Here is a 10,617-nt window from a genome sequence, read left to right on the forward strand (position 1 = left end):
AGGCGGCTGAGGCGAGCTGGTCTGGGAAGCTCAGTCCTCACCTCCTTCTACAGGTGTGCAGTGGAGAGCATCCTGTGCTCGAGCATCAATGTGTGGCATGGAGGCTGCACAGCTGCAGACAGAAAAGCTTTGCAGAGAGTGGTGAAGGCTGCACAGAAATCTGTTGGAATCAGTCTCCCCACCATCACAGACATCTACACCTCCAGATGCAGGAAGAGGGCCACCTGCATCATGAAGGACCCCACCCACCCAGCACACACACTTTTTGCCCGGCTCCCCTCAGGAAGGAGGTTAAGGAGTAGAACCACTAGACTGAGGAACAGCTTCTACCCTGAGGCTGTTAGACTCATGAATATCTAACTAGAATAATCACTGTGAAAAACCATATCATGTTGCTGCTGATCTGTTTCATGTTGCTGCTGATCTGTTTCAATGTTGATGTGTTCATGCGTGCACATCTGCTCACAGACTCATGTTCATGTTTGTGCTGATGTTCAATGTTTTATGTTATGAGTGCTTAGTGTATATTTAGTTGATGCATTTCTTAGTTCATATCTTAGATGTTATTACTGTTTTTCTTATACATTTTATTGTTGGATGTAACTGGGACCCTGTGTACATAATTTCGCTCCACCACATGTACCACATGAGGTGCGAATGACAATAAAGAAACTCTGACTCTGACTCTGACTCTGACTTCTGAGCTGATGTGCCTGAGTGAGTTTTATTTTACTGTTGTTTACAAATTGATCTTTAACATACTCATATTTCTAACCATTGAAAAATAATTTAAAGAACTCTCTTGTGCGTGTATAAGCTCAGTTTAGACAGAGGTTTGTTACATGTGTATTGTACAGCAGCACGTCCATTTAATGAGAAGGCACGAGGTGCTGCTGCGATGAGCCCAGATTCTGACCAGTGCACATTTTTTTTAATGCAGATTAAACAGCATTCAGTTCAACACTCGTCTTCTGGTCATCATTAAACACAACGCAGAGTGAACTATAAGAAAAATAATGGCCAGACGTCTGTCAATCATTATGTACCATGAAGGAACAGTAACAGAATGGGGATAACCAGATGAAACCAGCTGAATAGACTTTGTGTCATCATTTCAGGACTCTTGGATTCTCATAGACGTTATTCTTGGCCATTCCTTGACATACCTCGAGAATGTATATGGATCTCACCGGAGGACATTGGCTGATTGTTACATCCTTATCAGAACTCTTACAGTGACCTCGAGAGCATCTATGAACATGCTCACTGCTCTCGTCGTCTCCCCTCTGCAGTATGCCTACGTCACTATGTGCTTTTTTGTGCGAGGTGTTTTTTTTTTATATTAAGAGGGTTTTTTTCTCAGGCAGGAAAAAAAAGTCTGATAGGAATTTTTTCGCTTCCATCTCCTACATGTGTCCATTTTACCACTTTTTTGTCTGTCCAAACAGGTCTCACTTGTAAATGAGTCTTTTAGGCTCAATGTGATTTATCTGTTTAAATAAAGGTTGGAAAAAAAAAAAAAACTGAACGGGGCTGTCAGAATTTAGCCATTTGGAACGACCCTGGGATTTTCACCAGGCGGTTTGACACCAGTTTTGTTGTAAATTTAACAAAATGTGACATTACTACTAAAATGTATTTATTTTTAAGTTGTTATTTTGAAGTTGTTTATTTTAACATCGCTATTGTAACGATGCCAGGAGGGAGGGCTTAGCCCTCCTAGCCCATTGATACCATCTGTCACTGTGCGTCTGCATGTGCTTGTTTGGCTGTCTGTAACTGTAGAGCCTTGAATATACACTACATTGCCAAAAGTATTCACTCACCTGCCTTGACTCACATATGAGCTTAAGTGACATCCCATTCCTAATCCATAGGGTTCAATTTGACGTTGGTCCACCCTTTGCAGCTAGAACAGCTTCAGCTCTTCTGGGAAGGCTGTCCACAAGGTTTAGGAGTGTATTTATGGGGATTTTTGACCATTCTTTCAGAAGCGCATTTGTGAGGTCACATACAGTACTGATGTTGGACGAGAAGGCCTGGCTTTCAGTCTCCGCTCTAATTCATCCCAAAGGTGTTCTATTAGGTTGAGGTCAGGACTCTTTGTAGGCCATTCAAGTTCATCCACACCAGACTCTGCCATCCATGTCTTTATGGACCTTGCTTTGTGCACTGGTGCACATTCATGTTAGATGAGGAAGGGGCCAGCTCCAAACTGTTCCCACAAAGTTGGGAGAATGGAATTGTCCAAAATGTCTTGGTATGCTGAAGCAGTCAGAGTTAATTTCACTGGAACTAAGGGACCAAGCCCAGCTCCTAAAAAACAACCCCAAAATACATTATGGCAAAGACTGGTTCATCCCAAAGATCCAGTCCCCCGGCACAAACAGAGTAATGTTGTGTATGCTGTTCAGAGTCAGGAGGGCTGTGATCAGTCTTACATCGGGGAAACTAAACAGCCACTGGCCAAAAGGATGGACCAGCACAGAAGATCAACATCATCAGGCCAGGATTCTGTGGTCTACACTCATCTCCAGGCCAGTGGTCACTCTTTCAGGGATGAAGATGTTCACATCCTGGACATAGAGGAACGATGGTTTGAGAGAGGAGTAAAGGACGCCATCTTTGTGAAAAGAAATTGTCCATCATTAAACAGGGGTGGAGGCCTCCGGGTTCAACTGTCCATCTCTTACAATGCTGGGATTGCTAGTATCACTCAGCCTCCTGTGAATAGTAAACAGCCATCAGGGTGCTAATGATCCATCGTTAGGCTGATGGTCCTTCTTGACCATGTGAGCAGCTGGTTTTGGTTGTCAGTAGCAAACTGGTTGATCCACTCTGAGAAGGTGCTATTTAAGAGACTGAGCTGAATACAGCACCTCAGACTGAGGAAGTTTTTCAGATGAAAGACGAAATGTATCTACATTTTTTTGCTTTGTTTTGTTTTTTTGAATGTCCAGAGGACAGATTGAACTTTTTTGTTTTTTTCTACCTGGATTATTGAGCATGCATTAGGAAAAAACACTAAAGTTTTCAGAGATTGTTCTCATGTAAACAGACCTAAGTACAAAACCAAGCCTCTCATGCAGTTCTATAAAGCTTAGACACCACACACTCTAGACATTTTTTTATTTGAAGAAGCCTCCTGTGTAAGCCTCGGCCCCAGTCCTGTTTCTGTACACATAGTTTATTATTCTCTGTTTCAGTTTTGTTTCTGTGCACATAGTTAATGACTCTAGGCTCCAGTCCTGTCAATGACTCTTCAAGTGTTATGTATTTGGGTTAATTAAGTGACCCTCCTTTATATACTGAGCTCTCCTGCCTCTCAGGCAGGGAAGCATTAAGTGTCATGCCTGCACCTTCACGGTCGGCTCCTAGCATCCTGGTACTTTGGTTATTCCTCGAGTCGTGAGTAATATTGCTGCCCTGTCAGCACCTCATTGTGATGATTTCTCGGCAGGGGACCTATTTGGTGCAGGCAGGCAGGCAAAACTCAAAGAATACAAATCAATAATTTATTATTTACAAAATAAAGATGGCTGACGGGGCAGCAAACTTACATGAATCGTGGGACAAGACGCAGGATACAAGGAGCAGGACACGAGGAGCATAACAGGCATCTCAGTGAGACACAATGACCAGACAATGAGGGACGCAGGCAAACAGACTTAAATACACACACATTAACAAGACTAACACAGAACACCTGTGAAACATCACAGGTGCAGACATCAGAGGGGGAACAGACAAATATGGAACACTAGAGGGAGACAGAGACCAGGGAAAGCACAACTCCTAACAGTACCTCCCCCCAAGGACGTCCCTTGACATCTCAAAGACCCCACACCCCCAAAACATGGGTGGGAGGAGGGGGAAAGCCAACAGGGAGGAGGGCACTAAGAAAAAAAAGACACGAGTGGAACGAAGAACTGGACCAGGTACACTAGGGGCAAGGTACAACACATGGAAACAAAAAGGAGGTCAGAGTTCAGGTAGGGAACTGTGAGATTGTCCAAAAAGCAGGAAACAGGCCAGACAGGCAACCATTCACTAGGCCGGGGCCAGTCAGGCGGGCGGCCGAGAGGTTGTCCAATAGGCAGGAACAGGTCGGGCAGAGCAGGAGTGAGGACCTCAGCAGGCGGATCAGCAGCGAGAAGCTCAGCAGTGAGGAGCACTTCTGCGGCTGGATCGTCTGGGGCTGGATCTTCGGCGGCAGTATCTGGAGCAGGAGCGGAGTCTGTCTGGACCCTCTCAGAACAGGAGATGTGAGGAGCGTCCGCCTGGACCCCCTCGGAACAGGAGAGGTGAGGAGCGTCCGCCTGGACCCCCTTGGAACAGGAGAGGTGAGGAGCGTCTGCCAGGACCCCCTCAGAACCGGAGAGGTGAGGATCGTCCGCCTGGACCCCCTCGGAACAGGAGAGATGAGGAGCATCCGCCGGGACCCCCTCGGAACAGGAGAGGTGTGGAGCGTCCGCCGGGACCCCCTCGGAACAGGAGAGGTGAGGAGCGTCCGCCGGGACCCCCTCGGAACAGGAGAAGTGAGGAGCGTCCGCCGGGACCCCCTCGGAACAGGAGAAATGAGGAGCGTCCGCCGGGACCCCCTTGGAACAGGAGAAGTGAGGAGCGTCCGCCAGGACCCCCTCGGAGCAGGAGAAGTGAAGAGGGTCCGCCGGGACCCCCTCGGAGCAGGAGAAGTGAGGAGCATCCGCCGGGACCCCCCTCGGAACAGGAGAAGTGAGAAGTGTCCACCGGGACCCCCTTGGAGCAGGAGAAGTGAGGAGCGTCTGCCAGGACCCCCTCGGAGCAGGAAAAGTGAGGAGCATCCGCCGGGACCCCCTCGGAACAGGAGAAGTGTGAGATCCACCACGGGGGCTGCGTGCAGCATGGGATCCACCTCAGGGGCTGCATGCAGCGTGGGATCCACCGCAGAGCAGGAGAAGCGAGGAGCGTCCGCCGGGACCCCCTCGGAGCAGCAACAGGATCTGGAGTAGTTGTTTCTGGATCTGTGGGCTCAGGACAGGTTGGGTCCTCACACAGCATAGTTGATGCAGAGGCTGCAGGAGATGGAAAAACTACGGGGACTGTAGTAGGCATGGGAGCGACCACAGGGGCTTCAGCTGTGAGACCCTCAGGAGCCAGGAGTAAGAACCAAGGAAGCGCCGGGGGTGTAGCTGGAGGCTCAGAATCTCTAAAAGGACCCCGCAGCTCATCTTCCAGAGACAGAGCAGTGAGAGTCGGGCTGCCTGCTGTATCTTCGTTTGGTCTGGTCATTCTGTGATGATTTCTCGGCAGGGGACCCATTTGGTACAGGCAGGCAGGCAAGACTCAAAGAATATAAATCAATAATTTATTATTTCCAAAATAAAGATGGCTGATGGGGCAGCAAACTCACATAAATCATGGGACAGGACGCAGGACACAAGGAGCAGGACACAAGGAGCATAACAGGCATCACAGTGAGACACAATGACCAGACCACGAGGGACGCAGGCAAACAGACTTAAATACCCACACACTAACAAGACTAACACAGAACACCTGTGAAACATCACAGGTGCAGACATCAGAGGGGGAACAGACAAATATGGAACACTAGAGGAAGATTGAGACCAGGGAAAGCACAACTCCTAACACTCATGTTTGTTATCGCCTTTTGAATAGTATTGCTGCCCTGTAGGCACTTTATGTTTGTTTTTCCCGTTTTGTAAATTAAACACTTTTTTGACTTCAGTGGATTTCTATTTGCATTTGGGTCTCAACCTACTCCCGATCGTGACATCCTAGATGGGAAGCAAACCTCTTCAGCTTCAGAATAGAAGCCCAGTTGTTATTGTTGTTTTTTTTGTAAGACATAATAGTCTTTTTATGTTTATTTGTTTTTGTCTAAATATGCCTTGAACTTGTTTTTAACCATTCCATCAACAAAATAACGTGTTTTTTTTTGTCTGTGTGTGTTTTTTTTAGGCATTGTAAAAAGTTTTTATTGGTAAAATAATTATTGGTTTTATATCTAAAGTAAAAGACTACCAGTCGTTTTAATAATTGCTATAATGAAAATGTTATGTGATGTAAACAAGTATTTTCAAGAATCAATTCAATTCAGTTTATTTATATAGCGCCAAATCACAACACAGTTGTCTCAGGGCACTTTACAGGAACATTCACATAAAAGCCAATTAGTAAAGTTCTCTATCTAAGGAATCCAGCAGACAAGTTGAATCTTGGCTTTGTTGTCCTGATGCATGCTCAATAATCCAGGTAGAAAAATCTAAAAAAGTTAAATCTGGTCCTCTGGACATTCAAAAAAACAAAACAAAGCAAATCAACCTACATTTTTGTTGATTTGCTTTGTTTTTTTTGTTTTTTTTAATGTCCAGAGGACCAGATTTAACTTTTTTAGACTTGGCTTTGTTGCAGTCTCCCATCCTGAGCAAGCACAGAGGCAACAGTGGAAAGGAAAAACTCCCTTTTAAAAGAAAGAAACCTCCAGCAGAACCAGGCTCAGGACAAGCTTTGACCGGCTGGTTGAGAGGACAGGAAGGAGAGACAGACGAACATAGAATGGTAGGTCCAGGTATAGGTCCAGGTGTATCTGAAGGACAAAAAACACATGTTAAGGATAGAAAAAACAATTACAAATACAAAACAGGTTGAGCAGGTGTTGTATAATGTCATCTTTTTTGCTATGCTCTGACATGAAATATTTCTCTGTGTATGGTAAAAAAAAAACTACAAAATCATGATGTACGTCATAGAAGTTCATGATGTGCGTAACTCCTTGTACAAGAGAACCAGAGACTGTTGCTATCTTGCCGGAACAGACCATATTCAGCTGGGGCTGTGGGCAAAAAAACAAGACCATGCCAGACCACGCCCAGGAGCATCGACTGACTCAGAACAACATCATGATAAGGACATCCCAATGTAACTGATAACGCTGTATAAAAACGAAGCAAAGACATTTTGTGACTTAGGCGTGTTAGATGGATGTAAGGTGCATGTGAGATGTCTCCCTTTCCAGCACTGTGAAGGTAAAATAAATCTTTGTCTGAATTCAGAACCACTTCTCAGGCTGTGTTTTTGACTCTGTCTTCCTTCCACTGAACAATCTCAGGTTGAGGCAGTTTTTTGAGCTAAGTGTTTGAAGGTTGGTTCTCAATGTTTGATTAAGACCTCAACACAGAGTAAGTAAAGACAATAGCTGAATGAAAAGTGTTAACTTACTAGGAAGAGACTTGCTGATCAAGCTGGGAGCTACCGTACTGTGTGGTGCAGATGGGCTGACAGTTTCGCTACCAGATGGCTCCATCATGCATTGCAGAGACTCAATCACAGATGGACAGTATTTGTTACACCCTGTCACTCCAGAGTATGCAGACATTTATTGGGGCCGGTTGACACATAAACAGTCGAGCTGTCTCCTGAAAACATTCCAGACCTGGAAGCCATGGCTCATCAGTCTGCGTGCCTACGTTTCTCCTGCTGACCCGCCTCACGTCACCCTCTTCTATGACCGGGTGATATAAGAATGATTATTTTGATGCTTTTATGTGAATTTATACTTATTTTATACTCATTTTATATGCAGCTTATCTGTGCAACTCAGGCCTGTACTACAGATGCGTTTTGCAGGAATGAAAATAAGCCTCCGGGAGTGCTCTTGCCGCAAGATCTGGCCCGTCTTGCGATTACAGTGACCCAGAGTTTGCTGTAAACAGGTTTTTCATCCACCCACGACCTTGGGTTTGAAAGACATGTTTTTATGAGCCATCGCTCTGCTGTACAAACTGCCTTGATGATGGAAAACATGTTTTGCTCTGCCCGCACGTCACCCAGTCAGAGGGGCAGTATAAAAGTGTAACACTCAGAAAAATAGTTGAAGTCTGCTGTGGATTTTGGATCCGATGCCCAGCCTAATTGATGTTACCTTTCTACTCGGACTGAAAACGGCTTCCTCGGTCTGGTGTCACGGTGAGAGGTTTTTACATCAATGCTTGATTTGTACTGAATGTACATTGCTTTGCTGTATCTGTGGCGGTTTAATAAATGACACTTATTATTCTAGCAGAAAACAGCCTGAGAGTTTTCATTCATTGCTCCGACCTTTCCCTGAACCTGTATCTATCTTGTTAAAGATAATTTCATAGAACATTTCTGGCGTCACGAACTGGATATCAGGAAGGGCTGAACAATGTTTAAAAAAGGGAAAAAGAAATTGAAACTAAGGAAAAAGTTGTACCAGGGTGGGAAGAAGTCCCATTCCAGTTGTTAGCGTTGTGTTTGAGAGGTGGGGGAGGTTGCCCCGAGCCTTGGGACGATTCTCTGAAAGCAGATAGTTCGGATGATGTTTTGACCGCTTTGCAGGCAATAGAGGTCAGAAAGAAGGCACCAGTGACAGGGCTTCAGCGTCGTATGTGGATGTGTGCAGCAGCCTGGGGAAAAAACTGCATGAGAAAGTCAGAAAATGCAATTACAGGGTCAACGGAGCAAACAAGAATGTGAGGACTGCCTGCTTGTTGAATGAACAGCACATTCAGTTGCTCGGTGCTCAGTTTGAGAAAATGAACAGGGTAGCTGAAGGGGCGGTGGAGCAGGTGTCCCGGTTGAAACGAGAAAAATTCAAGAAAAATAAGCGCAGTGTGTTATCTAAACAGGTACGAGCTTTTGTTGCCACACTAGATGACAGATGGGATCCGTCGAGTTGGGACGGTAACATCTGGGGAGACAAGGAGGTTGCTTACTTGTCTAAAATATATAAACAACAGACTGCACAACCCACAGATGCTCGAATAGCTAGGCTGTTGGATAAAGGTGGAGGTCAGGTAGTGAATTCAGCGCATCGAGTCAGAACTTTGCAAGACTCGAGACCGTCGTTTGAAGCTTGTGCAGAGGCAGCCCGACAGATGTTTCCTGGAGCATCGGATTGGTCTGATTTACAGGGGCATTGGGTGACTTTAGGGGAATGCGAGCAGAGATTGGTTCGGCTGTGTCTAAGGAATGCGCTCACTGTGCATTGGGTAGTAGATTATCATCTACATGTTTTTTCAAGGACTGATGTTCAAAGCCGAGTGTTGGAACTGGGTGTACTCAGAGATTGGAACACAGAGCTGAAAACCATGAAAAAAACATTTAGTCAATCCATGGGTCGTGGGCCGAGAAGGGACGGCCGGAATAACATGCAGGAACCTACTCGTTCTGCTTTCTGGAGGGCATTAATACAGACAGGAGTGCCTCCAGCTGAGATGGATGGTATGTCAGCAGAAGAGCTGAGGGCTGGAAGCCATTATTTGGATTAAAAGGGCCAAAAGTAGAAGGTCCAGAAGTTGACATCAACCTTCTGAAAGCAGATATTGTCAACATTGAACATCAAAGGTCCAGAATTAGAGAGCCCAGATTTTGACGTTAAATTAAAAGGCCCCAAATTTGAAGGTGATATTGATGTTAAAATGCCAAAGGTCAAAGGAGAAATTAAAACACCTGATGTTGACATTAAAGGCCCAAACGTTGACAATGAGGGCCACAAAGGATGAATTAAAATGCCTAAAGCCAAGATGGTTGAAGGGGAAAAGGGTGGATTTGACATGTCAAAAAAATATATCATCAGAGCACTTAAAGGGGATGTGTTAAGCTGGCTGCTTTGAAGGAAGTGTTCATATGTTGTTTATAAATGGTTCATCTGCAGCTGTAGTTTTGATGGCATCTAAAACAACTCGAAGTATCTAAAAATATCTGAGATTAAAAAAATTCACCATCTTGTTTTGCAGTTGTTATACATTTAAAGTAAAAGTTCAGCTCTTTTCAAGAGGGGTTCTGTGGAAAAAGTTATGAACAAGTAATATCTTACCTGCTGCACATAGGCTTTAGAACAACCTCAGTTTGGAGAAACTGATGAGCTAAATATTCTGAGTGGGGCCAAGACCAGAAGAAGGATTTCTTTTTAATAAATAAAAGTTAATTGCTGACACTTTTGCATGAAGTGGTTATGTATGAAGAATTGTCTGATTATTTGTAGATACATATTCAGGTGTGTTGGTGACTCATCCTTGTAAATATGCAAATCAGACATCTACTTTAAAATGTCTTAGTATGATGGAATCATTTTATGGGGTTCCCCTTCAGATACGAACAGATAATGGGACCCATTTTACTGGAAAACTGGTGAAAGACTAGTCAGCTGAAAAACATGTTGAATGGATTTATCACATTCCTTATCATCCACAAGCTGCTGGGCTGATTAAGAGAATGAATGAACTGATTAAAAGGAATGCTGAAGAAAATTAAATGACAAACATGATTTGACTAACTGGAACCAATCAGAATGTGAAAATTGATGACATGACAGAGCAGAGCTGCCTGTCAGAGCAACTCCTGGATCTGCTGGACTAGATCTGAGGACTCTAGAGCCAGTGACATTGATTTCAGGTAAAATTCAAGTTATAAAAATTGGTCTGGGTCTGCAATATCCTAAAGGCAGGAGAAGAAAAATGGGTGAATGTATCTGTAAACAAATGTTATATAAGAGAAAACTAATGATTCTTCCTCTATCTGTAAGCAGTACTTTTTACCTCTACTGTCATGAATCACGTCCTTGTATTTAGATCTTTATCACTCTGTTCA

This window comes from Nematolebias whitei, chromosome 2, assembly GCF_014905685.2.
Source record: "Nematolebias whitei isolate Nwh7 chromosome 2, NemWhi1, whole genome shotgun sequence".
In the NCBI taxonomy this organism is placed as follows: domain Eukaryota; kingdom Metazoa; phylum Chordata; class Actinopteri; order Cyprinodontiformes; family Rivulidae; genus Nematolebias; species Nematolebias whitei.